Source organism: Lissotriton helveticus, chromosome 3_1 (assembly GCF_964261635.1).
Source record: "Lissotriton helveticus chromosome 3_1, aLisHel1.1, whole genome shotgun sequence".
In the NCBI taxonomy this organism is placed as follows: Eukaryota; Metazoa; Chordata; class Amphibia; order Caudata; family Salamandridae; genus Lissotriton; species Lissotriton helveticus.
The window spans coordinates 1,094,404,423-1,094,427,755 of NC_136061.1; the positions used below are offsets into that span (position 1 = coordinate 1,094,404,423).

A 23,333-nucleotide genomic window follows, 5' to 3' on the forward strand; every position below is an offset into this window, starting at 1 on the left:
CACTGCAGAAAATGCAAACACATCACAACAAAATACAACACCCTGACACAAAATCACAACACAGAAAAATAATACACCACAAAACAACAACAATGCAAACAGAACACTACGGGGCAAAACACAACAAAATAGTACAATACCACAACACTAGATCACCATCAAAACACTGTAATTGCAAGCAACTCATAACAACTATATAACACTACAATACCACATTACTTAAAACCACAGCAAAGGACTAACAGTAACACAACAAAATAAAACAGCTTAAACACGTACAAAAAGAAATACAGCACATTACGACAATACATCACCCACAAAAATAAATTCCAAAAACATAACACAACAAAACACTTGCTCAACAACACACCAGTACACAACAAAAAAATCTTTGCCCACCACCCATTCACCTTCACCACCCGCTGACGTGCATGAAGTAGGCGTTTACTATTTTGTTCCATGAAATGTGACATCAAAATAAATATTGTAGGATTCCTCATATGAAATGTACGCTGCATTTTTTCATGATGTGCATGGTGCACGTCTGTGACCCAATCAATAGGTCCCAGTGCTGATGTAGCCCTTGGGCTACAATGGCATTGCAGTTTCTCTAAGTGCCCATGGACATACACAACATACTTCTATAGTAGCCCATATGTCATATATATATATATATATATATGACCAAATGGCGGAATAAGTCAATGTTGGATATGAATGAGTTTCTGTTCTTACGTAACCCCGAACCTACCACTCTTACTTTTTATCAACTTCCGAAAGTCCACAAGGACTTGGTAAATCCTCCGGGGCGACCTATCATCTCGTCCAAAGGTGGATTGACAGAGAATTTATCAATTTATATTGATTCCTTTCTGGCTAAGTTTGTGTGGATCTAAAATCATATGTGAGAGACACGAAGCATTTTATTGAACAGATTGAACATATCATATGGGACCCCTCTTTTGTGCTCATTACCCTAGACAATGCCAGTCTATACACATGCATACAGCACGATAAGGGGGTTGAGGCTGTTAAATATTTTTGGGATAAGAGACCGGCTAAATATCTAGAGCATGGCATGATGTTGACTGAAATGTTGGAGTTCTGCTTACGAAACAATACTGTCTTGTTTCAAAATACATTCTTTAAACAGACCTCAGGGACGGCGATGGGAACCTGCTTCGCCCCCAGCTACGCGAATCTCTTCGTGGGCTGGTGGGAGGAGCAGGTGGCCCTTGCCGGGGATAACGCAAAATGGGCTGAGCACATTGTAGTGTGGCGTCGTTATATAGACGACTTATTCCTGGCATGGAGGGGCTCCTCCATAGAAGCTAATAATTTCATTGTGGATCTCAACAGAAACAACTTACATCTAAAAATTTACTGCAGACATTAGTAGTGAGCAAGTACATTACTTACATCTGAAGGTATTTGTCAGTGAAGAGAAGCTGCAGACTGCCCTCTATAGGAAACCGACGGCAGGGAATAGTATACTCCACGCCGAAAGTAGCCATCCACCTAGCCTTGTACGAAGTATACCGTACGGTGAATTACTCAGGCTAAAAAGGAATAGCTCCCGTGACACTGACTTTAGGTCAGCAGCAAAGGAGAGCGTGCAGAGGTTCCGCACGAGAGGGTATGATCAGGACCTACTAGACAGAACCTTAGAGAAAGTAGCCAGGATTCCCAGGCAACAGCTTTTTGACTGTGATCAGAAAAGGAAAAATTATCCTGAAAATGTGAACAAATTCAGGATGATCACAATGTTCTCGGATGGGGCTAATGCACTGAGGAGCATGCTCTCGAGAAGCTGGCATATCCTACGCACTGACCCAGTAATCGGGTGTGACGTACCAGAAAGACCGCTCATTACTTTTCGAAAATTGAGATCCATAAAAGACATGGTAGTACACAGCCATCTAGCACCAACTGAAACCCCTACGAAGGGCACCCTTAAGGACATGGCAGGCTTTTTCCCATGTGGAAAATGCCGTGCATGTGAAAACAGCAAGAGGGTTCTCTCTTACCAAATTCCGGGCCTATCCCAACCCAAAAAGATCAAGAAATTCATCACGTGTACAACACCTTATGTGGTGTACTGCCTTGTATGTCCCTGCGGCCTTAAGTACATAGGCAGTACAATCAACAATGTGAAGATGCGAGTGCTGGAACATCAACGAGCCATAATGAACAAGGATGTATCTTATCCTGTGGCCAGGCACTTCGCCAAGGTACACCAGAGCAACCGGGAGTTGCTTCAATACTTTGGGCTGGATCATGTACCATCTAATCCCAGAGGGGGAGATAGATTATCATGTCTGCGTAGACTAGAGTCGCGACATATAATAGACATGCAGACCAAACAGGGGAGGAACTCACAGTTCACCTAGGAAGATAGTAGTGCGATAGGCTGGTGCAATGAGGAATCCTATGTCTGCAAGGGATCAATAGAAATGTGATTTTAGAAAGACACTGACTTTTGCACAGATGTGTATTAATACTGTGATCAGTCCATTCTGTTTTCTTTTCTTCTCCTTACACCTTCCCTTTCACTTCTCCATCTATTAGTATATGTAACTGAATATTATTGTACTTTGACCCATAGATAGAATTAGGTTTATTAGCTGACTCACCAAGATGAATTTAAAAATGGAGTTTAAGGTCAAATGTGATTATGCATAATGTTACACTTTTTTGGAATGATATGTCAAATGGGTGTTTTGTTAATATATTGCGGTCATGTTAACGTTACATCAGTCGGTGGCGTGCCGATACACGGCGAGATTAAATCATTGATCACCGACAGGGGACGAGATAACCCATCTACGGGTCTAAATTATATGTGTGCTCACTAGTGTGTACACTAAGAAATGTCCCCCATGTAATTGGCAGATGATCGCATTGTTTGTATATGGTGTTCAAAACTCATTTACAAATATATATTGTAATGATTGCAATTCGGGCAACAATTATGCCAGTGACATGCCGATATACAGCAGAATTGAGTACAGCCAGACCGGCATGGGTATAACATCAGACAAAATGACATATTAAATTGTGTATTTGTTTATGGAGAATAACCCATTTATAAATGGCTGCCCGTTGCAATGTCACTTACTTGTCCATCATCCCTTTCCACAACAGGAAGGAAGGTGCATATAATGTGTCGCAAAGACATGGAAATGTAAACACTGACGAAGGACTCTTAGGTCTGAAACGCGTCTGTTTCTTGTTCGTGGCTGATTAAATTGTTGCTGCATAGCCCCCGTGAGTGCGTTATCGTTCTTGGCAAGAAAGAAACGATTGGAGCTGATATATATATATATATATATATATTCACTGAAAAAACATAGGTTTCAGGAGTTATATAGTTAGGAATTAGCTTTTAAAAAACCTTTGAAATTCACTCAAAAAACTATAAGTTTTAGTGGTGTTATAGTTAGCTGGACATTTTACTCATACAAAACCATTCAAATTGCTCCTATATAGTTAGTTGTACTAACTATATTTCGCGCACCCGCAATCCACTGCTGATGATGTCACATATTAGATCATTCATGACATGGTCAGTGACATCACTGATGACATCACTGATGACATCACTGATGACATCATCCAGTGAATGTGGTTTGCTTCGTTATTTAAATATGCATTATATATATAGCAATTTGCATTGAAGAATAAGTGGATATATATAAATAAATATTTGGATGGAGGATTTAGTAGCAGTGTAATTGACTGTTTACTTGACCAATTTATAATGTCTCACTAAATATAGTGGATAGTGACTAAACTGTGTGAATATCTGTATCACTTTGTCAGTTGTTGTGTAAACTGATTCTACAGTTGGTTACTAGCTATGTGAAAGTCTATATTAGTTATTGATTAGTTAACGGAGTATTTGTATGGGAGTGTGAAAGTGTGTGTGGTTCGGTGAGGGGTGTGTGACTGTCCAAAGATGTGTGAATAGTTGATTCAGTAGATATATGAAGTTAAAACTACATGTTCTAACAGTTGTTTGGGTGAGTGAATATCTTTATGGGCAAATATATTTCTCAATGGTACAGGTCCAACAAACTAGAAAAATAAAAGGCAGTGTATGTGTCAGTTGTTGTATATAAATAAGTATACATAAGACACAATGATTGTGTGAGTGACTGTATGGATAACTGTATACTTGTAATAATGATTTTATAATTCACTAATTATGACTTACTATCTAAATGAATAGAAGAAGTGGTGTTTGTATAAGTGTTTTGCTAAGTAAATATGTAAGTATGATCCATTGTTTGCATAAGTGAGTAGGATGACTTCATATGTGAATAGGATGTGTGCTGTTGTTTAATGTCGATATAGATGTATAAGTATTTTTGATAGTGTTCTATTGTTCATTGACAGCATGTATGAGTGAATCCATAGGTAAGTGATTAGATGTGTGTATACATCTATGAATCACTGAGTGGATTTTTAGATACTTGTATTGCTGTGACAATGGATTTAAATATGATACTCTGTATTTTACAAAGATTGATGAAAAATTGTAATAGTGTATGAAAAGGTGTATGTGATTGTCACGTGGATGATGTCATCAGTGATGTCATTTGAGATGTCATCTGAGATGTCACTGACCATGTCATGAATGATCTAATATGTGACATCATCAGCAGTGGATTGCGGGTGCGCGAAATATAGTTAGTACAACTAACTATATAGGAGCAATTTCAATGGTTTTGTATGAGTAAAATATCCAGCTAACTATAACACCACTAAAACGTATAGTTTTTTGAGTGAATTTCAAATGTTTTTTAAAAGCTAATTCCTAACTATATAACTCCTGAAACCTATGGTTTTTTCAGTGAATTTCAAAGGTTTTTTAAATGCTAATTCCTAACTATATAAGGCCTGAAACCTATGTTTTTTTCAGTGAATTTGCAAGGTTTTTTAAATACTAATTCCTAACTATATAAGGCCTGAAACCTATGGTTTTTTCAGTGAATTTCAGGTTTTTTAAATGCTAATTCCTAACTATATAAGGCCTGAAACCTATGGTTTTTTCAGTGAATTCGCAAGGTTTTTTAAATGCTAATTCCTAACTATATAAGGCCTGAAACCTATGGCTTTTTCATTGAATTCGCAAGGTTTTTTAAATGCTAATTCCATTAGCGGATAACGTTTTTATATATTAAAACGTTTTTTAAATCTCAAATGCCTGCTTTGCTAACAGAGTTTTTAAGCACAGGCTCTTTTGAACCCCCTCATTTTGTTCCTTTGCAAATTAAATGTTTTAAGTGTTAACACTTTATTCCAATCAAGATGACTTCAGGTGTGCCATACTTTTGTCATAAGTAAGACTGTTAGCGCTCTAGTTCTTTAGAACACTCTGGGACATTCTGTCATTGGGCTATAGTTGGGCTACATCTGGCTGATATTTGGGCTACATTTGTTTTTTTTTTTTGTCTCTGGTGGCCATCTTTGGGCTACATTGGGCTACATTTGGGCTCTAACATATATATAGCCCAATGTAGCCCAATATATATTTTTTCAAAGTTAATTTTCGTAAAAACCACTGGAGCACATATCTTGAGACATAGCAAAGGCACATCGGGCTACCAGTCCCTACAATTTTGCCAAGTTTGGTGGAAAACCATTCAGCCGTTCGGGCTAAAAGTGAGTCCAACCACCCTATGGAAATTAACATGGGGAAAACACGTTTTGGGACCCCCCTTTTATCTCGGCCCCCGCTTGACGAATCCCCCCCAAACTTTCAGGGAAGGACCGGAGCGCCGCGAGGCAAAGTTAAGGAAAATTTCAGGAAGATTCCTCAACCGGCGCCAAAGTTATTCCCAATAGAATGTTGCGATTTCCCTATGGAAAACAATCCTAACTATATATACCTACTGGCTATCGCCAGTAGGTAATATATATATATATATATATATATATATATATATTAGGTATTATATAATTGCGGTGTCTGGTTTTCTGTGTTTCACACTTATTTTGTTAATGGGCTCCAGAGTAGGCTGTATATGAGGTAAATTAATGAACAGTAAAGAGTGCAAAAACATAAATACGCATGCATTGTGAGCCCCAACATACCCTTACAAAAAATGTGAGACTCCCTCATAGTTGTTGCAGATAATTTCCCTACACTTGACAGAGACAGTTCCATCTTAGTCTTTCTGCCAGATTGGCCCCCTAAAATCAAACTTAAGTTCTCTTGATCATACACTGAGTGTAGACCCTCTAAATTCCAACATTCCTCAGATACATATGAATGTAGATGTACCAGAATCCATATTAGAGGCTTTTTTCGAATTAATTCCAAATGTTTCCTCCTATGACATCATGCTAATGAGGACTGTTCTGTGACTTGTCTACTCCAAGTTGTTGTCTCATTGCATTTACGAATACATATGGGACTTCCAATTTCATTTAGTAATATAAGAGCCTCAAGAATCTCTAAATATCACTTCTGTGTCCCTTCTGGATGCCTGTCGGGCCAAATATGTCAAACACTGGGCTCTGTTGATTGCCACATATCTTACATCTATTCTAAATTATCCCCTCTCTTCTATCTTATTTCTCAACCTGTAGAAACATGCAAGGATTATCACTTCTAAGCAAGAAAACGCTCAGCGTAGGCTGGAGTACCAACCAACTTTAGGTCCATCTCTTTAATCTGTTTATCATCTAAAATTCTTGAATCCAAAGTCAATAACCAATTGTGCACCTTTTTTGGGCACAATCATTATTTTGACACTCATCTATCAGGCTTTAGGGCTAACTTTATTACTAACTTTGCTACTGGTTTCGTTCTCAATGAGATCCACATCTCTCAATGCTGCCCACTCTGCCCTACTCATTTTATTGGAACTCTCTGCTGCTTTTGACATGGTCTACCATTCCATCCTCATTGCATGCCTGACTGCAGCTAAGGTGAGCGCTTGGTTCTAACTTCTTCCTGACCAGCAGGTCTCCATGTGTCTCATTGTCCATTTTTAATCCAAGTTCAAGGACATCAGCATTGAGTCCTACTCTTTTTAATTTATATGTGACCCCACTGGTGAACCTTATTCGCTTATTCTGATTTCCCTACTATTCATCTGCCGATGATACTCGTACATCTATGGTGTCATCTTTTCAGGTAGTGTACTATATTTTAACAAATCCCTAGAAAAATGACTGCGGCAGATACTCGCACATCTGCTGAGGCCATCTTTTAATGCATTTCGCAATGTATTGGAAACAGTAGGTCTCCAACAGACAGTTAAGGTGGTCTGCAGCCAAGGCCTGAAAATTAAGATACTAGCTACCTAAAAGTATCTAGGGTACCTAGCATATGTTAAAAGGGTAGGCTAGCTTGGTCACATTGCCACCTTAAATAGCACCGTGGCCAAAATGTACTGAAAGCAAAAAGAACAGATGATGGACGGAATGCTGAACAAATCAAACAAACATTCACCCCAGTCACATATCTGGGTTTAATCCATCGATTTTTTTGCTCACCATGCCACCCCAGTTGGGGCCCATCCATATGCATAGCAGTCTTAACCCTGTTCCCGATGGGAACAGTCCAACCCAAACTGCCAGGCCACGTCCGCCCTGGACCAGAAACAAGCATCCTGGGACCCGGTATTTTTGCTTTTGTAGCCCTTAGTGGGAAGGGTATGCCCAGACGTGGGTCCTGTGCTCACTGTGCCACTGTATTCAAGCAAGCCTGGTTGATGAGGGGTTATACCCCGAAATCAGTCCCACAATGCTCGTTTCCAGTGCAGGTAGACCTCAAGACTGAATTGGCGTGGTGAGCAAAAAACACAATAGATTAAACCCAGATCTGTGACTAGATGTGAATATTTGCATTGTTCAGCATTCCATCCATCATCTGTTCTTTTTGCTTTTGTCACCCTAAGTGGGAAGGGTATGCCCAGAGGTTGTTTCCGTGCTCACTATGCCTCTAGATTGAAGCAAGCCTGGCTGATGAAGGGTGATACCCTGAATGCTTGTTTCCCAGGATGCTTGTTTCCGGTCTCAGGATGCTTGTTTCCAGTCCAGAGAGGTCTTGACTTCACAGTTTGGGCTGGACTGTTCCCATTAGGAGCAGGGTCAAGACTGGTTTGCATATGGCTGGGTCCAAACTGCGGTTGTGTGGTGAGCATACAAACGACGGATTAAACCCAGATCTGTGACAGGGGGTGAATGTTTTCATTGTTCAGCATTCCGTCCATCACCTGTTCTTTCTGCAAGATGAATTAAATCACCTTGATGACCCAGTGTCACAAAGTTAAAACATAAACCTTAATCAAATGGTATTGCTTCTCTCCATGGTTATTATACCTGCAAGCACTAACTGTCAAGTCCTGAAGACTCTACACTGGCTCCCAACAGCAAGAAGATCCTCTTTCAAACTACTGTATATCACTCACAGAGCTATTAATGGCAAAGGACCAACATTAATTGATGTAAAAATCACAAAATATTCCCAACCCTGTAACTTATTGAGGTCCAGACTGGCACCACACTTAATAATTCCTGCCTAGAGGAAGAAAACCATTGGTTGCACTACTTTCTCTGTGGAAGCAGTAAAACTCTGAATTTTGCTACCAGCAAAAGATCAAACCCACTAAGAATCGCTTAAGAGTTCTGTGGGATGGTTAACATCCGGTTATTCCCATTGTGATCTAATAATGAATCCACACATCCTCATCTCCTGTGATACCCTCTAGGACCCTCGAACATCAAAGAAGTGCTAAACTGGCGATTCTCTCAACAAACAACCCGAAAATTCAGGGAGCCCCTAGAAAATCAGCATCTTTCTCATTACCAGTATGATCAACGCAAATCCCACTTATTGCCTACTCCTCATAATCTAAACAGACACACCTAACCTCACTATTCAGAGTTTTCTTACATTAAAAAAACAAGTACCAAGTCTGACAGTTTCCATGATATTCAATGGCTATATATAAGAGAACAAATGGTGCTGACGCCATTTGGGGTTAGGTGGAGCAACCTAACTTAAGACGAAACATCTTATATCACCTGCCCACAGGTAATCAACTTTCATCTTTTCTTTCTACTTTCCTCAGATTGCATTCACTCTCAACATTCCCCCAAAAAACTGCCTGGCAATAAAATGATTTATAGCTAGGGATTATTCTCTCCTGCCCCCCCTCCCCATACATGAACGATACTCTCCTTAAAATTCTTCCTTAACATACCTTTGTTCCTCCGAGTTTACCCTATCTTTGCACATCCCACCCACCTTATTCTCTACTAAATCTCAGCAAAATAACCATACCTCTCATTACAAAACATACAGTTTCCTTCGGAGTAACTGTTCCTCGACATCAAAACTTAGGGGCATATTATCAAGAAAAGGCGTTAACATTATCACCGCTTTAGGGCAATAATGGGCTTGATAATACGCCATAGAGAATTCCCATAGAAGCCCATGTTCACCCCAGAACATGGGCTTCTATGGGATTTCACAAGGGCATATTATCAAGCCCATTATTGCCGCTTTAGCAGCAGTTTTCTGCTGCTAAAGTGGCGGTAATGTTAACGCCTTTTCTTGATAATATGCCCCCTGGTCCGTTCCCATAATTCACAATGTCTCATTCTGTTTAACCTCTCCATCCTATCTCGCAATATTTAACCTCCTCCTCACGATTTCCTCATCCCTCTTTTCCCACCTAAAAATTACACATAAGTCCTATTAACTTATTACATTGCTACTTGAAAATTGAGGAAATTATTCAGTTTCCTCGGAGCACAAGACGAACCTAATATCCAACAAATCCACAACAATTAATAGCCAATGAATTGACAAAAGGTGTGTGTTTTGGACATTCAGGTCAATCCCCACTTCTGCATACATCCCATACATGCAACAGGTGACTCAATATACACCCAAAACGCACAAGCCGCCCATACATTGCACCAGAAAGAAAAGGAATTTAATAGGAGCATTATACACGTTTGGTGTATAGAACGAGAAGACCTCTAAGAGAGTCTCACAAAGTCATCATGAGAGTTCTTAAATCAATTGACTTAGATGGGTAAGTGCAAGCTAAGGGGTGGGGATGGAAAAGTTCAGGCAGAACAGTAGTGGGAGATGACGGGTCAGCGAGAAGTATGCCAAATTGCTCCATGTCATGGAAACCTCAGCTTGACTGTTAAGGCAATAACAATTTTTATGATGGGGCCTGTAGTTCCGCTTTCTTCATTACAACTGTGGCTAAATAGCTAGAGTCTGGCACTTGCACGCTTTAAATGTTGCCTTGACAGATACGACAGTGGCTTCTACTGAGAGCTACCAAATGCCCCCTCAAATAAAACGAACATGTAGCCCAGAGATGTGCTGTATATTTTACTGATTGATTTCAACTGTTAAAAGTTTAAAAACTAAGATTGCGGGGTTGACGTCTCAAACCAGCAGTTTCCAGATGTCTGGAATCGCAGATCTTGTGATCAGGGAATCGAATGCTACAAAGTATTACACAGATAAGGCTTGCTGTTCTTGGTACATTTCTACCGAGGGGGAGTGGAATTACTAATTTATACTAATTGTATTGTAATTCTTCTTCCTTACAGGATCGTCCGTGTTACTTTCTTACTAAATAAAGCCTTTTCGTTTGATACGCGAGAAGGACGTCCGGCTATTTATTCATTCTCGCCATGGAAGTTACTGCTGTTTCACACAAGCCAACCCTCCCAATTCAGGCGGGAGGCTTCCGTGTTTGGGTCTTACCTCCCCCACAGGACAGAAGAACTTAATTTGCCAACTGAAGCTGCTTCGCTTTCGACTCTAAACAACTTCAATAAATGAATTCGAATGGGGATAGTCGTGAAAATACTTTTGCAGTGATTGACAGGCGAAGGCACGATTGTAGGCGGGTGTTGGTGGCAGTACTTCCTCATAATTTCTGCCATTGGTTTGAAGAAAGTTGCACGCCCCGGAAAAAGAAGTTCAGCCTCCAGGAAGAAACAGTGGCAACATTAGAGTTAAGAACCGGAAGTAATCACTCAGCCGCACTTGGGCCGGATCTTTAAGAAGTGTAGGTTTAATCATTAAAAGCATCGTTTTATAACGAAACCATGAAAACTCCAGAGAAGTATGCTGTACCACAACAGTCCATCCTGCATCCCGCCTGCTGGAAGAAGGCAAGAGAACTGCCAGACGAACACATGCCAACATTTTCGACAGATCTGTAAAAGGAAAAAGAAAAGTGCCGATACTCGCCAAATTTATTAGGATGGGTCTCGTAGGGGCGTGGCTTCGCGGCAGGTATTTAACAATGGTGGCATTTACTTATTCAATGCAAAAGCGCGCTAGTGTCCTTCGGCCAAGTTTCTTCATGTGTGCACGTCGTAATTGGTGGTTTTTGCAGTTTTATATTGTGCGAACTTGGCCTGAGGGCATTAAAGCTTTTTACTTGAGAAGCAGAAGATTTACATGAAAACATCTTTTATAGTTTTTATTGTACGGGAAGAGCACCTAAAATAACAGGATGTTGAGTAGAAGCTTGGATTTCCATTCTCTGTGCCAAAAAAAACAAAATAAAGTATGCTTTCGTGTAGATCTTTCACTACTCATTTTGTTTTTTTAATGCAGATTTTATACAGCGCTAACTCGACCCGAAGGTATTGGAGCGCCTTACATGAGCACCGGTTACGTTACATATTCAGGCAAGGGGAGATTAAGTGATTTGCCCAGAATCACAGGATGTGGACGCGACCTCGAGGCTCGAACCATGGTTTCCAGCTCCAGAGTTGGCAATCTAGCCGACGGACCACATCCTTTAAAGTGCTTTAACTCCCTCCTGCCAAGTGTGCCTTATATATAACTGCAAAAAAGTACTAATTGTGCACTGTACACATGAGCTGAACTTGACCACAGGCGTTATGCGCTCTTACAGTGTATTCCAGCGCTGCAGCCTTACACTCTGACAATGCAAAAGTTCCAATGTGGGTAGCTCTGTCCGACAGGCCACATCTCCTTACTCCTGTCACGCTGTCCAGAGTGTAAGATGGCAGCAGTCTAGCGCTGGAATACACTCACTGTTGACTGTCAGAGTGCCTCACAGACCCAACCCCCTGAAGGTATTCAGTAGCAACTGCTCTGCATGAAATCCCATATGCCACAGCCCGACCCCAGCTTGCCTCTAGCAGTACCAGTACTCTCTTGACACAAGGAGAAGTTCAGTTACTCTAGTGGACAAAACTGAGAAGTGCTGGTACTCAGTACCGGTGAGTACCGGCCCATTTAAAGCACTGATTTTAGATGAGGAAAGTGGGAGATTTTTGTTTTCCCATTGATTTCAAGTGAAACAATGTTAAGCGGGAGACAGCTAAAATGAAGCCATTTTAGGCTTCTAAAAAAGGGTCTCCTGCCTGAACTGGGTCTATCGGAACGTATGCAGATCAAGCACAAAAGCCCTGCACGGCCTGTAAGAAGTTAATGTTACGCAAATTTTAAGTTCGTTTTTATTTTGCAGTTTTATATAGAGGTAACTCGACCCGAATGTATCAGAGCACTTTACATAAGCACCCATTGCGTTTCAGACTGACACATTCATTGTTTTTTACGGGGAGAATACGTGATTTGCCCAGAACCGCAGGATGTTTGAAGGTACTGCCAGACTCGAACCTGGTTCTGCCTCATCAGACTGGGCTGCTCTAGCCATTAATCCACATCCTCTCTCCTCAAGTATGTCATGAGCGCACAAAGACCACTGTCACAAATCAGATTGTGGCCACTGACTGAAAAATATTTTTTGCTGTGTGGAGCACAACAAATCTACACAGACTGTCACTCTTATGTATACAGCCCTCTGATGCAACTAGTTCAAACTGAATACCTGGTGCGATTTGTATTTTTAAAAAAAAATGTGTATCACTATTACTGTTTGTGTAATGACGAACGCAAGATTACAGACTGGAGACCATAACATCCTATCAGGCCTCTAGGTTAGATGAGAGAGATTTGTAACAAACGCCTCCTGCGGCTATATGAAGTGGAAACAAGTAGATTACATCCTACAATCCATCCCAACAGTCCTGAATTCGGCATGAGAAACCTCATATTGAGTAGAGTTAATGGCTTTGTTTCAGTGCTCTCCTGTGAGAAAATCTCCACATTAATACAAGTCTATAGATAAATTAAATTAACTGCTATGTTTTTTAGGTCTCGGCTCTCGACGGCGCGCATGCACTGTCTCAAACCAAGACATGCTGTATCTACTGTTGTAGGCTTCAGCCCACCCATAGGCTTCCCTTTGGGTGGCACCATCGTTGCTCCAATTGTCGTTCTCCCCATTTGTTGAGGGCATGCATATGTCAGCCCTCTTCTGGTGTTTAGCCCTCATCGAGTGCACCGGCCAACTTCTTTTAAACAATACACATGGCCATTTTATAGCATTGTTTCTGTCCTACTTTTTTATTTGCGAGCGCTTTTCACAAATTCTGATTACAATGTGTTTTTACCTATGTGCTTCACTTTACCTGGTTTTCACAGCTTCTAAAATAAGGATGCTGGCGTCAAGGCAAAATCTAGTTTTTCTTATTCGAATGTTTGGTGAATTAAGTTGTTACTCGCCTTTTCAGTCCAAGATGGAGCTCAGAATATTGCGGAAAGTGATATATTTTGATTGACTGACAACATAAGTACCTATACCAAGAGCACGCATCAGGCCCGTCCTGTCGTCTACCCAAGTGAAACATCTTACTGAGAGGCTATCTGGTGCTCCTGCTGCAAGAATGGAGATGCAGTGCACACCGTGTGCTCAATGTTCAGTGCACTCAAAGGCATCTGGGGGAGAAAGCGTGCTCAGGCTAATCAGTGCACAGGAGCACCAGGTTACAGCAACTGCATTACGTTTAGCTAGCCTGAAGCAAGGTGCTCTACGGCATGCCACAAGCAAGCTTTTCTGTACAGTGCTGCGAGGAGTTCAGACTTTCCAAAATAATATCAGGTTCTGATGTCTTAAGTGCTATTCTGTTCCTAAGGTAAACATCTTTCTTTTTAAGGTCTATCTGCGTCTCACTAAAAGTGTGTGGAAACCTTATAGCCCAACTCCAAGAATATATTGTTTGGGGTCAAAAACAACACATTTTTTATGTTTATTTTGTCTTTGTGTCAAGTAAGCCCAACCCCCCCCCCTGTAGCATAAACCCTTTGGCTGCCAGTTTACAATCTCACAATATCAATCAGGGAAGGGCATTTTCTGAAGTTAAGGTAATATTTGTGTCCATATGGTAATGCAGTTCCAACTTGTATTTATTGTTCATTAATACAAAACCTTTCTTATTTGAGCGAGTGCTCCAGGGAAATATAAGCTCAAACTGTACTACTGACAGTCCTTCCAGTGTAAAAATGCATACACGCATTTGCAAAGTTTAACAATGTGAGGCTACATACAATGCTCCCAGAATGCTCTCTAATTAGATGCAAATATCTGCAGAAGCTTGAAAGCAAAATTGATGATCTTTTGCTTTCAAAATAAAATGTTCACAAAAAAAATGCAACTAGGAAAAAAAAGTGTTTTGCTACTATGAAATTGTAGGTAACATTTCTTTGAAGCATCATTTAGTAAAATGTTTTGATGCATGCTAGTATTCCAAAAAATATTCATAATAGAAAATCAGTGCAACCAGTTTCAACAAGATAATAGGAAATATGATAATAAACAAGCATTGGCAAAGCGAATCGATCTGATATTGGTAGTCAGCCTTTTGGTTTTGTCAATGCGTGTCTTGTTTTGATATGGTTTTTGTAAAACTTTGTGAGAGATACCAGGCCCTCACCATTAAAACAGATATTGGCAAAAAGCAATAATAATTTATGGTTTTCAAAAGCACACATTTATATCAGTCTCTGGCACAGAACATAACTTTTTTTTATGCTGTTATGCTTCTTCTGAAAGAGCGGAAGCCAGTCGATGGATAGATAGATAGAGTGATAAAGAAAGAAAGAGATAGAAATATAATAAAAACAAAAGGTCTTGATTAACTCCAGACCTAATTAAAGTCCCAATTCTTAAAGAAAGTCACAGAATTGCACCCATGGTATATGTCCTTGCGTTAGTGCATATTTACAGCTTTCATGAATTCACAAGAATTTACAGTAGTAGGCCGGGAAATCGTATTCTTACAAAATATTTGGGAACTGTTTTTTAGTACAAACAAATACAAAGGTGTAGATTTGCTCATGCAAAATCTGTTGAGCATTTACAAGTTCACTTTCCCCTCACCTACTTTTTTTCCAACCCTGGAAGAAGTTTGACTTCTACCATTCTCAGTAGTAAATTTGTGACCTTTCCATAATGGGAAATGATTAGAGTAGAGCTGGTCAAAACCTCTAAAACATGCTATTTATCATGTTTGCACGGACTCAAAAGGGCATTCCAACCCTGGAACTATTGGTTAACACTACCTCCAGCACCTGTAAGTAGATCTGCTAAAAGTTGGCAAACTAAGGACATTTCTACAATTCAAACCCTATTAAAATAGGAGCCCTGGCATAACTAGAAAGGCTATTATTATTGCTTTTGTATAATGAGATTGCTGCCATTAATTTGTCACTGCACTATGAGGGCGGAAGGGAAAAGTGTTTTTTTTTTACAGGACAGGTATATTTAATAAGCAACCTGTCCCATGGACAAGTAGATATTTTATTATATTACACACCCCTACACTGAAAGGTGCTGTTGCATTGGGTGCTGTGGACCCTATAAGCTCATGAGAGGGTGTATTTTATGAAGGAAATGTGTAAGCACAAACGTTTCATACATCAAGGATTGTGTAGTACAGTGACGGCACCAGACTGGGGCGTGTGTAGGAGCAGCATCATTCTGCACAAGTTTGTGCACTTAATCGGCACTTCTGACTAGAGGTGATGGTAGCGCCTCTTATATCATGCTCCCACCGCCTCATCAGTGCTGCACGGTCTGTTCGATGCCGTGGGTAGAGCTGAAAGGTGTCGGCGTGGTCACCTCTCTAAAGATGGTATGTGGCAAGGCAAAGTAATTCACCACATGTATCTTAAACACGGACCTGGAGCCATACTTTTTGCTAGCTGTTTTGCCTGAAGATAAACCCAGTAGAGGTTGACTCTCCCACCTCCACCCAAGATCTTTTGGGGGCAGACATTAGTGCGTTGTTTTTCTGGTCTGTTCTGTACACGGCTTCCACGTGCACAACAGGCGTAGCGCTAGTACGGTGAGAAAGGCCTTTCGCAGCTCCATTTAAAGAACTGATGGCTCCTGACAAGACTTCAAAGGGCGTGGATTGGGTGTTTATTTACCACAGTATATCGAGTGTGAACATAACCTGCAAGTGCAAGTACCTGCTGCAAGTAACATCACGCTTTCAAAATACTACAAGTACAGCAACAGAATACATGCATTCATTATGATTATTAAATTCTAGAACAATCAGGGATGGGTTATTTCTGCATTGTTTAACTTATTTAATGAATAGGGACATAAGGACGATCCAAAACCTGACGGAATACCCAGCATTGTGTCAAGTTCTGGGCTTGAAAAAGTTGCCTGTGAGTTTCTGGATGCCTTCCGTTTTGGCTGCACTGTGAAAATGCATGACTCAGAGACTACCTTTTGGCTTAGAAGGAGTTTTTTTTAAACTTTATTTTTGATTTTACAACACGGAAAAAACAATTCCCCCCCCCCCCCCGAACTTGGCATCAATCATCAAGCATGTGTATACAATACGATAACCTCATTATGGCACTATATGGTACAGTGAGTACAGTTCAGGCTGTGTTCATGAGCGACATAATGACCACATCAATAACGTGATATACTGTTTGAGGAACAGGCAATGCACTTACATGAGCGCGGGTCCAACCTCCCCTCACCCCTCCCTCTCAGATCCCGAGTCCCCTGAAGAGAAAAGTTCAGCGCTCGTTCCATCTGAATCGCTGTGAGACAACTCCGAAGCACACATGACTCGCCATGCAAGGAGATCTTCCTGCAGCTTCACATCCCTGCGGGTCCTCTGCATATGCGTCTCCTCAGCCAGTGACCACTCTCTTCCATCTTTACGCCATGCTGACAACTCAGGAGCCCTCCGCCCCATCCAGGTGATCGCCACCCTACGCCTCGCCAGCACCAACATTTATTGCAAAAGTTTATAGGAAAGGTTTCTCTTCCTAGGTTTAGGGACCAGGGCTAATAGGCAGTGAAGCGGATTCAGATCAATCCGGAGGCCTGTTACGGCATGTATACGATCCACCCCACCCCCCCACCCCCCAGAAGCTACCGACTAAGGGGCAGTCCCAGGCCAGGTGTAGGAATCCCGCCCTCTCCATCCCACATCTGGGGCAGTTGTCCTCCCTGTCTTCTGAAATACGCCTCAAGGGCAGGACAGCGGGGTCAAGTAGGTACGATGCATAAAGTTGAAATGTGTCAATTTGAATCTCGCATTGCAGGACACTCTGTGGGTAAGTCTCCCTATTCGCTTACGCTGTCCCGGGGTCAGGGTGAGCCCCAGGTCTATCTCCCAGGCCCCCCAGGAAGGCGGAATCGGCGGGGTCAAGTCTTGTCTCATGGCCGAATACAGCAGAGATATCAACCTACGCCCCCTGCCGCAAGAGAGGAGGATATTTAAGGTGTGGGACAACCGGGGCGCCTCCGGGAACTAGGGCCACGTCACTCTCGCCACCTCCTGAAGGCCCCGATAGTGCAAATACTGCCCCTCCCCCAGGCCAAAGGCTTCCATGGTTTGCTCAAAGGACACGAACGACTCATTGAGATAGAGGTCCGCCAAAGTCTCACAGCCTCCCATTTTCCAATCCCTAAAGGACATGTGTTCCACCATATCCACTACAGGGGCCAGGATCCACACCGGCAACTCCCTATGAAAGGGGGCTCGCCGCAGTATTTTCTCCACAAACCGCTGCCAGACCGCAGCTGCGTGGCGCACCACGTAGGGCAGGTCCTCATCTGCTCCCCGTCCTCGCATCAATGCCACCTGCAAAACTCGCTCGTCAGCCCTGCCGGCCAACAGACTCATCTCCCAGCTGTCCCCACCTACGAACTACCGCGCAGCCGGCAACAGCTGTGTCGCATAGTGGTACAAGTCAAATCTAGGTGCCTCTAACCCCCCCTCCTCCCATGTTCGGACAACTGTATGGAGGGCAACTCGGCTACGCCGTCCCGCCCAGAGTAACGATGTAAGCAACGTGTTAAGTGTGCGAAAAACACGCGAGGGGATTGGGCACAGGGAATTCTGAAGGACATAGAGCGTCCTAGGGAGCATCACCATCTTTGCAACGGCCAATCTCCTCATAAGGTATAGTGGCAAGTAGATCCAGAAAGTGACCGGTTGCTGCAAGGCCTTGAGAACTCGGTCAATATTTCGGGCCAACCCCTGCGCATCCGTGGGTGTTACCTGGATGCCGAGATACCGGAACGCCTCCTGCTCCCATCGCAACCCAAGATTCGGCAGGGCCGTCAGCGGTCCCACGCCGTAGCCTGCCAGAGGAAAAATCAGGGACTTCCCACAATTAATTCTCAAACCCGAAGCCGCACCAAATCGGTCCAAGTGCTGGAGGAGGGCAGGCACCGAGTCCTGCGGGGTCATTAAATAAAAAAGGGCGCCATCTGCATATAAGGAGATCACATTGCACGTGTCGCCCACTGTGATGCCCCATTGCGCCATGTCTGGTCAGACCTGGACCGCCAAAGGCTCGATCGCCAGGGCGAAAAGAAGTGGCGAGAGGGGACACCCCTGCCGCGTGCCCCTACCCAAGAGCCATTCTTCCGAACGTGCTGCGCCGAGCCGCACTCTGGCCCGGGGGGCTTTGTACAAGATGCGGATCCAACGACAGAAGCCAGGGCCCATCCCCACCATCCGGAGGACCTCTAAGAGGTACCTGCAGTCCACGGTGTCGAATGCTTTAGCGAGGTCAATCGACACCAGGACCATCTGGTCCTCTCTGTCTCGCACCTCGTGAATAATGTGGTTCAATCATCTCAAATTCATGGCGGTGTTGCGGCCAGGGATAAACCCACATTGGTCAGGGTGTACCAGGTGCATCATGTGCGGGGCCAGCCGGGCAGCCAAGAGTTTAGTTAAAACCTTCACATGTGTATTTATCATGGTGATGGGTCGATATGCTGCGGGGTCGCCACTATCCCCACCTGGCTTCAGGATCATACAGATTTCGCCCTGATTCATACTGGGCGGAAGATCCTGTTCAAACGCCTCCAGGTACACCTGCAAGAGGGGTTGGGCAAGGGTGTCTGCGGAGGCTTGATAAAATTCGGAGGGGTAGCCATCTCCTCCCGGGAAATTAGCCCTCGGCAGGCCAGCTATCGCCACCTTCACCTCACGAAGCGTCAAAACTGCATCCAGTTCCTCCGCGGCTTCTCGCGGAAGTGTCTTTAGGGTATGTCCCCGGAGATAAGGGAGGAAGGAGGGCCCAGTAACCGTGGGATCCATGGCATACACCGTCTGCAAGTGGGACAGGAGGACCCGAAGTATACCCGCCTCTGAGTGCACCATTCCTCCTGTGGGGCTTCTCAGGGCCACAATCCTCTCTGGGACGAACTCACGCCGAAGGATCCAAGCCAACAGCCGGCCCGATTTGTCCCCTTCCCGATAGAGGCGCTGCCGATACTGGCCCAGAGTGTATTTGGCTAGGCAGTTCAGTATGTCATGTACACACGTGCGAGCCGTCCGTTCCGACTCCTGACCCAGGTCATCGGGATCTGGCAAGGTTTGCAGATGCAGAAGTGCATCTTCCGCAGCCCGCAATTCCCGAAGCAGCTGTTTCCGGACTCCATAGGTGAGTTCCATACTCTCACCCCGAATGACCGCCTCAGGGCATCCCATTTGGTAGAGTAAGTAAGGTCCCCTCCCCCCCAGTTCAAGTCAAGGTAATTCGTGAGGGCAGTCTCAACATGGTCCTTCCCCACCTGGTACTGCAAGAGATCTATCGGCATCCTCCAGGTGCGAGGGCGGGAGGGCTGGTTCTCCCACTGAGCAACACATGTTAGTAGGGGAGAGGTGTGGCGCCGCGGCCAGGGCGACTGACGCTGGAATCTGGGGATCAGGGTTCGATCCCCGTCTCCGGTGGCAGATTAGCCCAGCACCGTGTGACTCTGGGCAATAGCTCGCTTAATCTTCCCGACGGCCCCCAGCGCCTAGAGACCCTTACGGGTGATTGTGCGCTTTACAAATGTGGACTTTACTTTACTTTACTTTATGTTACTGGAGAGAGATCGGATACAAAACGGGCCTGATGGGTGACCGTTAGGGAGAGGGAAGCGTCCACATTGGCTGCCAGTACCCTGTCTAGTCTGCTGTGTGTGTTATGAGTGGGGGAGAAACACGTAAATAGTTTTTGAATCGGGTTACCCAGGCGCCACACATCATTGAATCCTAGGTTCTGCATCACCTCTCTAAGTCGCGCTGTCATGCGCGGTTTCGTCCCTGTGCGGGGAGGGGACCTATCTAATACAGGGTCCAACACACAATTAAAGTCCCCGAACCATAGCAGTGGGCCCTCCAGATCCGATACAAGGACCTCCTGTAGGTGCAAAAAGAAGTCAGGGTCGTCTACATTAGGAGCGGAGGAGTTTAAAATGGAGAGTTCCCTCCCGTCCAGCTTCACCCGCAAGAGCAGATACCTGCCATCGATATCCGCCTCCACATATTGAACAGCGCACGGGACCCCGGGGGCCACCCAAATTAGGACCCCCCTAGCATATGTTGAGAATGAGGAGTGAAACACCTGACCCCTCCACTTCTTTGCCAACTTTTGGGCACCCTCCTCATCTAGATGGGTCTCCTGTAGACACGCAATAGAGATCCTGTGTCTCCGGAGGAAGGATAGAACCCTATGCCGCTTGGTACATGTGCCCAGGCCCCTCACATTCCAGCTTAAAAACTTGTGTGCCATGATTGGTAATAGTGCCCATCCGGGCGAACAGCCCTACGTCCTGTGGCCCACCATTTCCGTGCCCGAACTGTAATACACCTGATGCCTGCAACATTCCCCCCCAACTGAACCTCCCTCAACTCCAACCACCCCCACCCACGAGCAATATTACTGCAACAATTAAACACGCTAATATGCCCTTCCCGTTCCAGGACGTACACAGCATTCCCAAATACCCAAACGGTGAAAACCCATCCAAAACTCCCCCCAACCCGACTCCCCTCCAGGCCGTGCTCCAGGACCCAAAAACAACCTCCACCCCATTTTTAGCAATAAAGGAGATCCTCATGAGCACATCTCCGCGTCCCCGTCCCCGCCCCCGTCCCCCACCCTCGTCCCGCATTCCCAGATCCCAGCATTAGGCAGTGCCCCCCCATCCATCATAGCCCTCTTACTGTCCAGCCAGTGTCTAGTAATTTGTCAGGAGTTTAGGAAAGTATCGGGAGCAGGGCCCCTCCTCACGACAGTCCATCCGGCTCCTGCCCCTGCGCTCCAGCCGTCTCCGGGACCGCCGCACCGGTCGGGGAAACCTCCTCCGCAGAGGGCAGTAATGTGTCAGGTACCAGGATCTCCCCAGGAGAACAGGCTGAGACGCTTCCGGTACATCCATGTGTAGGGAGCCATCTTCTCTCACCGTAACTCGGTTGCTCTCCACACTCTCATCCTCACGGGATCCTCTACACCGTCTCCGGCTGCGCCGCCTCCGCGGTCTGGTCCCTCACGTGCTCCGAGCCCCAGCCCGCTCTCCAGGAGGGAGATCATCTCCCCGAATCTCGAGCCACTCCCACACATCCGCAGGAGCTTCGAAGAAGTGAACCTTACCCTGGGAGAGAACCTTGAGTTTCGCCGGATAGAGTAGCATATACTGGAGGTGCATCTCCCTGAGCTTTTGATTAACTGCCAGAAAGGACTTGCGCTGTTCCTGAACTAGCTGCGTATAGTCTGGGAAGATGGACACCTTCGAATTCTCAAAAGTAAGTCCCTTGGATTCCCTCCCCGCTCGTAGAATGTAGTTCAGAATTTTGGCGATGAGGGCCCGAGGAGGGGCGCCGGGCTTCGGAGGTGGGACCAATGCTCTGTGCGCTCTCTCTATCACAAAAACGTCCGACAGGCCCTCAGGGCACAGCACCGTACGAATCCATTGCTCAAGGAAGCGTTCCGGGTGGCCCGCCTCCGCTCGTTCCGGGATACCCAGCACTCAGATGTTACTGCGGCGCGCCCTCCCTTCTGCGTCTTCCGCTCTCCACTCCAGGGCCTTCGTCGCGGCCGAGAGTTGGGAGACCATTTTCTTGGGGGATGCCACCTCTCCCTGCAGTTGAGTGATGTTCCCTTCCGCAGTCGTGACTTTATCGGCTACCTTGCGCAGATCAATCCACAGAAGTTTCACGTCGATGGACACAGTCTCGATCTGACGTTCCAAGGCCGAGTGGGAACCCTGTATCGCCTTCAGTAATTCTACCCGTGACGGCTACTCGGGCGCTGGACCCCCCTCCTCCTGACCCGACTGGCGAGTGAGTCTCTGAGAAGGGAGCCTCTGCGTGGTATACTGTGTAATGGTGTTGGGCTGGACCGCCCGGAGCGTTCTATCCTTGCGCATCATGAATTGCGGCGGAGGGCCACTCAAGCGTCGCCTATCCTCTAGATCGTCGGCACAGCAGCACCCTCAGATGCCCTATACGGTCCGGGCACCAGGCCACCAGGTCCACTAAATCCACTTCCGGGCCCCCCAATGCCCAGGGACGTCACAGGTGTAGCTTTGGTTTGCGTATCCCCAGAAGAAACGTGCTGTAGGAGCCGGCACGCTGGGCCACTGCCACCCAGCCGATCTGTCCCTCTCTCATGCAGATCAGGCCAGGAGGGCACTGTGGGGCCACGTCTCAGGGTCCAATGTACCATAGGGAGAGGAGAGGCTAGGTCCAGAGGCCGGCTCCAGTCCCAAGTGGAGCTATGTGTGGGCAACACGGCATCCTCCCATCTCCATCAGCCGCAGGGCATTTCCCCCAAAGGTACCTCCTCCGGGCCACCGGGAATCCAGATGCTGTATTTCAAAGCTAGTGCCCCAGCAGAGAGTTCCCGTAGACCTGGGTCCCCCAGCACCGGGAGAGACTTGTTCCAGGGGCCCAGTATACCGCTCCCAGTCCGGTCTCCAGTAACCCCGCCTCCGGTCAGTCGGGACTCCGGCCTCTGTCCACCCACTGTCCACCTATACTGCTCCCATATAAGGGGGGGGGGAACCCCCATTGGCGGCAAGTGTCCTGGAGACCCTTCCTTCTGCAGGCTCAATGGGCAGGCCCAAACCCCGATCCCCACGCTCGCGCGGCCCTGTCCCGAAGCGGACAGGCCGTCCCCTCACCTCCGGGCCGGG

The 23,333-nt window shown here is 45.2% G+C and overlaps 1 protein-coding gene across 2 annotated transcripts in view; it reads right to left on the reverse strand.

Moving 5' to 3' along the window:
* Positions 1-23,333, reverse strand: part of TANK (TRAF family member associated NFKB activator) — a 386,559-nt gene that overhangs the window by 277,363 nt on the left and 85,863 nt on the right. Inside the window, exon 1 of one of the 2 annotated variants that reach the window (XM_078681665.1) lies at positions 10,754-10,891. The exons of the other annotated variant lie outside the window; for it this stretch is intronic. The gene's annotated coding sequence lies outside the window, so the exon portion shown is untranslated. Of the gene's footprint in view, positions 1-10,753; positions 10,892-23,333 lie in introns of those variants that run through there. 2 annotated transcript variants of the gene reach the window in all.